General features: G+C 30.6%; 1 pseudogene; it reads right to left on the minus strand.

Moving 5' to 3' along the window:
• Nucleotides 1–282: 282 nt before the first annotated feature.
• LOC124082241 (STE20-related kinase adapter protein beta-like) lies at nucleotides 283–4,540 on the minus strand (annotated as a pseudogene).
• Nucleotides 4,541–5,762: the final 1,222 nt, after the last annotated feature.

Genomic DNA, 5,762 nt, shown 5'->3' on the forward strand with positions numbered 1-5,762 from the left:
GAATAGATGACACTAAGTGTAGCTAGATTCATAATTCTGATGGTTCCCTGGAGTTTGAAAGCACTCTAAATAGAGGTTCTATAACTTCATACCCCTGTGAACAGAGGGGTTTAAAAATGATAGATTCTCCAGTGCACCAACTGTGTTTTCAAGTGTAATTCTGGAATTTATACTCAGAAATACAGGGGAGAAAGCGGCAAGAAGAAAATGTCAAATATAATGGACACAAGATTAAGTTGGCCATCCAGAAATTTCCAGTTTGAGTCTTTTTCATCAGGAAAATCAATCCAAGGCAGCCAGGGGCTGTGTCATAAGGTTGTTATAAGGAGGAGGCAACAGTAAGAGTACTAAATCCTGGCTTTCTTTCATGTGTGTGATTGATATGTGGGACAATAAACTGCTTGCTGGTGGCCTTTACTCACGATTTTGCTGCAATCTAAGCTTATTATACTAAGTAAGAAGGCAGGAGAAAAGGTTTATGAGGATGAGGTATACAATTGGCCACTATTGACTATATGAGTTCCACTGGTGACAAGTTGACTTTTCTTCAGTCCCAGAATCTACACCTGATCAAGGATTCTTTAAAATGGAGTCTCACTGAGAGGGAAAATGCTGACATCCAGAGGACTATACAAAGTACCTTTCAGCTTCTGTACAGCATTTGAGTTCTGTTAATGTCCTGGAAAAGTATTTGCTCACTTGCTAATTCATATGCTATAATTCAAACATCTAACTTCACATTATATCCATGGAAATCCTCTGAATACAGTCATTTTGGTTTAGACAGTTCAACACACCTCTTTTTCAAAGAAAATGGTTTTTATTAAAGTTTCACTCATTTTTTTAGGAAAGTTAGCCATAAGAGCTAATATGATAAACTGTAAGCTCTAAACAGTGAAATACCCCAAAGCCAGATGCCAACAATGAAAACTACCTTTGTTGTAATATTGTGTTGCCAGGAAAAGTGGACTAGAATCACTGCTTTCCCTAAAGCTTTCAGGCATTCTTTATTGTTGTTTTTTAACCTTGTAGTTTTCAAAAAAAAAAAAAAAACTTTTATTCTTATAAGTTATTACAACACTAGGATACCCTTTGACTTTATCATAAAGGTATGGAACTCAACTCATCTGTTCCAATTGAATCCCTAGCACTTCCGCAAACTCTCCTCCCTGTACTCCATGTACAGTTTACTGTTTCTTTTTTCCAATTAATGTCCTGTGGATACACTGATGCTGGAACCCACTATGCCATACCCATGCATGAACATGTGAAGCTCGGTTAGATTCATTGCAATGCTTTTCCTTTTCCTGTCCCTTCTTACTCCTCCTTTGTCAATTCAACTGACATTTCTTTATTCCTTTATTAACTTAACTGCTAAGTCCAACTAAGTAAACTTGACTGATATTTCTTCTATTTTAATGAAATTCCCTCTCTCTTTTTTTTTTTCCTTTTAATTTTATAGTTACCAGTGTTCCTGGGAGAGTATGCCTTGTGAGATGGACAGAAGTTATCGCACCCTTTTCCTATTTCCACTTGCAGTTAATAGTGAGAAACACTGATGGAACATATCACTCTAAAGGCTGTTGTAGATGGAGGGGACCAGGAAGAGTTGGCTCATTGGCCAAGTATTGATGGATACTAGTTTCAAACGGTTTGTTAGGTCTGAATGATCCAATTTGTGTTTGTGAAATACAGAAACAGTCCAAACAAGTCACTGAATCACTTTAGTGCACAACAAGAGAGAAAATCCATCTATTCCAAAGAAGAGTTTTGATTTAATTTCCTTTCAAGATGCAGAAGTGTCATACCTAGTAGAGACTGGCTCACAGACGGTTGGAGTGTGCACTAAACCTGCTCTCAGTATGGACTACAGGCACAGGAGAGTTGCAGGGCTGCAATTGGCCTGGAACTCTGATCAGCCAGAACAGCTGTTTTTTTGTTGTTGTTGTTGTTGTTGTTGTTTGTTTGTTTGTTTTTTCCCCCATGGCACCACCTAAACTAAAATCAAAGCCTTCTTCTAATTCCTTATTCTGCTTAATTTTCTTCATAGATCTCATTATTATCCTAGTCTATGATCCAGTTATCTATTTATCCATTCATCTGTATGTGTCTTTACACCAGCATGTATGTTCCATAAGAATGGAGGTTTTGTTTAATTTGTTTATCTACATATATATAAAACCAATTTCCAGAACACTTCTGTTTGTCACTGTTGATAATTATTTGTTGAATTAATTAATGAATGTGATAGAAAAGAAAAATAAATATATGAACAATAACTGCTAAGTCCAACCTACAGTAGTTGTTAGATGTCCAATAATTGTTAAATAATCTAATGAATGAACTCATAGTCCTCCACCTGGGTATCACCATCCCACCTTCATTTTTCTCAACCAGGAAGAAATTTCCACTATATCAGAAAATAAATTTTGTTTTGACCTAAAACCTCCATCAAATATGAAAAAATAGAATCATATACAGATAATTAAGGAAAAAATTGACGTAAGTGGTTTAGAAGAAAAGAAATTCATAATGAGGTAAAGATAGCTTTAGTATTGATGAACAAGATCTCAGGGTTGAGGGTATAGTTCATTGGTAGGACGCTTGCCTAGAAAATGCACGAACCCTGAGTTCAATCTGTAACACCACAAAAACACATGCATACACAGGAAGAATTCATAATTTCCCAATTAATAATTATATAGACTAAAGATAGGTTTTAAAAAATGATAAATAGGACTATTATATAGAATTCTATTAAATTTGATGTTAGTTATGAATATTGATAATATAATAATATGTAACTGAAATAATTTTTAAATGGAAAGGCCCTTAAAAAGCAAACATGATAAAAAGGATGACAAAATATGTCTTTTATTTTAAGAACAATGTATAGTGAATTTTCACAACATTTCCAATTTACTCTTAAGTGGCATACAATCCTGTAACAATTACAGATACCACCAAACATTTTAGAGAGCTCGTATAAATGATTTCTGCTTTGGGTAAGAAATGGGTTTCCTAAAATCAAGTCTAAATAAAATAATTCAAGTAATGCAAGATAGAATCTATGTTCATTTGACATTTGCTTTGTAAATGTTATTAAGTAATGTATAAAAATAGTTTTGCATTGTGAACTTGGCATCAAATTACCTGGTATAATTGACCACGAAACCTTTCACATTTGCTTTCTCTAACACTCAATCACTACAAGAAAACAATTTAAGTTATTTAACATTAAGTTCAGCTCAGCAAATCTTTCAAGGAATGAATTTTAAATATTAACAGCTAAATCTACTGCAAATGAAGTGTACAAGGTAGAAATAGAAAGGCAAGCTTAAAAAATGAATGAAATGAATTCTAGTGTATTATTGAGTCATAAGGTAAGCTATTCAATTCATATGTGAATCAGTTTTTCCTCCTCCAGATATTTATTATTGTAAATAAATTATTTCCCTTTTTCATCAGCATAAAAATTCTGCTATACTATTTGGTAATTTTTACTGTCATCTTTTTTTATTTTTTACAGAAGAAAAATGTTATATATATATATATATATATATATATATATATATATATATATATATATATATATATTTGTGTGTATATATATATACATATACACACATATTTATTATAGCAGGGGATAATGGGAAGAATATTGATTTACTTCTCTAAAGATAATTGAAGCCACAGGACAATGAAACATATCTTTGAAGTGCTGGGGAAAAATAAAAAAGAATATTTGACAAACTATAATCTATATCCAGTAAAAATGGTTCAAAAATATGCAATAAAGACACATTTAGATAAACAAAAGGAGAGATACTGTTGCCAGAAAAATCTAATTACAAGCAATAATGAAAGATACACTTCAAATTATAGGAAGTATATATCAAAAAGAAGCTTAAACCCACGAAGAGGAATTCAGAGCAACAGAAAGAATAAATAAGTATAAGTATAAGCCACGGTAGAAGGATAAGTATAAGCCAGGGAATTTTTATCTTCATACTTAATATTGCTAAAATAATGTTGCTTCTTTTAAACTCAAATAACAGTAATATAGTGTGAGTTTTATAACATGTCAGACTAAAATTTATGCAAAAAGTACAAGTGTTAAGAAAAAGTTAATGAAATTAATGTTGAAAAGCTTAGATATAATTTTATTTAAATAATATTATTTGAGCACATTCAGGTATGCTATAAAGATACACTATAATATGTAGAAAAAGTATATAAAAACTTGCCATTACTTATCTCAATAGCTCAAAATATTAACTAACTCAAAAGAAGCTAGGAGAGGAGGTAGAGTAGAAAAATGGCAAAAATAAAAAATACTTAAGTGGTAAATATTATTACAGTGGATTAAAAGAAGACTATCATAAAATACATAGACACATAAATTGAAAGTAATTGGTGAAGAACAAGCTATGTGGAGACAATGAGACAGCTGGCTTAGCTATGTTAAAATGAGCAAAGTCAATTTCAAAACAGCAGTGTTCTTTTTATTTGAAACTTTGTACTATTTAACCTACCTCATCTCATTTCCTCCTTGATCTGTATGTCTGTATGATTATTGATTTTATATATATATATATATATATATATATATATATATATATATATATGAAATGCAATATATATAATGTATATATATTTATATATATATATATATATATATATATATATATACATATATATATATATATATATATATATAAGAAGAAATGTAATATACACATAGAAATGTATTACATGCACACACACAAATTCCATATTCTTGTGGATAGACAATTCAGTTGCTATCATATCTATTATAAATAATATTGCAATCAAAAAAGGGGAGTTTTTGAAATATTGATTTAATTTCTTTTTGCATACATACCCATAAGTGGGACTAAAATGGTCATAATTTAATTTTTAATTTTTTTGGGACCTGCATTCTGTTTTATATAAGGGCTATAATAATTTATTTTCACTAAATATTGTGAATCATTTATAAAATGACCAATTCCTCAACAAGAACAAATTATAAAATTTTGCCGGACAGAAAAGAAAATCTGAATAGTTATTTATTTTAAAAGGAATTTTTTTTTCCAAAAAAACATGCTTATGAAAAAATCTCTAAATCTAGTTTATTTCACAGTCTTTTAAAGATTTTTCAAGACTAAATACATTAATCACCTAATTTTGGCCAATGTACAAAGTAATTTTAACAACAACAACAAAAAAATGCTTAAACAATTGGATATCCACATGCCAAAACATCAAGAAAACAGAATGGAACACAAAATAATTTAAGTACATACATTGTCCACTTTTACAAACATTAACTGAAAACACTTAAAACCCTGTGCATTTTGAGTAATGTGGAGAAAATTTGACTTATTTTAGTGTGTAATTAAGATACAGATGCTTTAAATCAGAAACCCATATAACTTTCTATTTTAAAAGCCAATCAGCTCTGTATGAGTTATGATTCGATAAAGCATAAAAGTAAAAAGTAAGTGTAAATGCAGCAACATCTATTAGGGAAAAGACTCCTAATGAAATGAAGTTTTCAAAATGAAAAACCAAACAAGGTGTGTTTCTCAGGAATAACACATATTTTGTTGTTAGAGTAAGGGAAGAATGCTAAGTATGTATCACAAATTAGCTCAGAGGAAGTCACTCGGTTTACAGCTTCTTAGTTTTTAATACTTCATTAGAGGGCCTACGCAAGTAACATTGTTCTTCAAATAGCTTCATTCCATAAATTCAAG

Source organism: Marmota monax, unplaced genomic scaffold (genome assembly GCF_021218885.2).
Source record: "Marmota monax isolate L192 unplaced genomic scaffold, Marmota_monax_Labrador192_F-V1.1 WCK01_AAM20220418_F8-fsc00132, whole genome shotgun sequence".
Lineage (NCBI taxonomy): Eukaryota > Metazoa > Chordata > Mammalia > Rodentia > Sciuridae > Marmota > Marmota monax.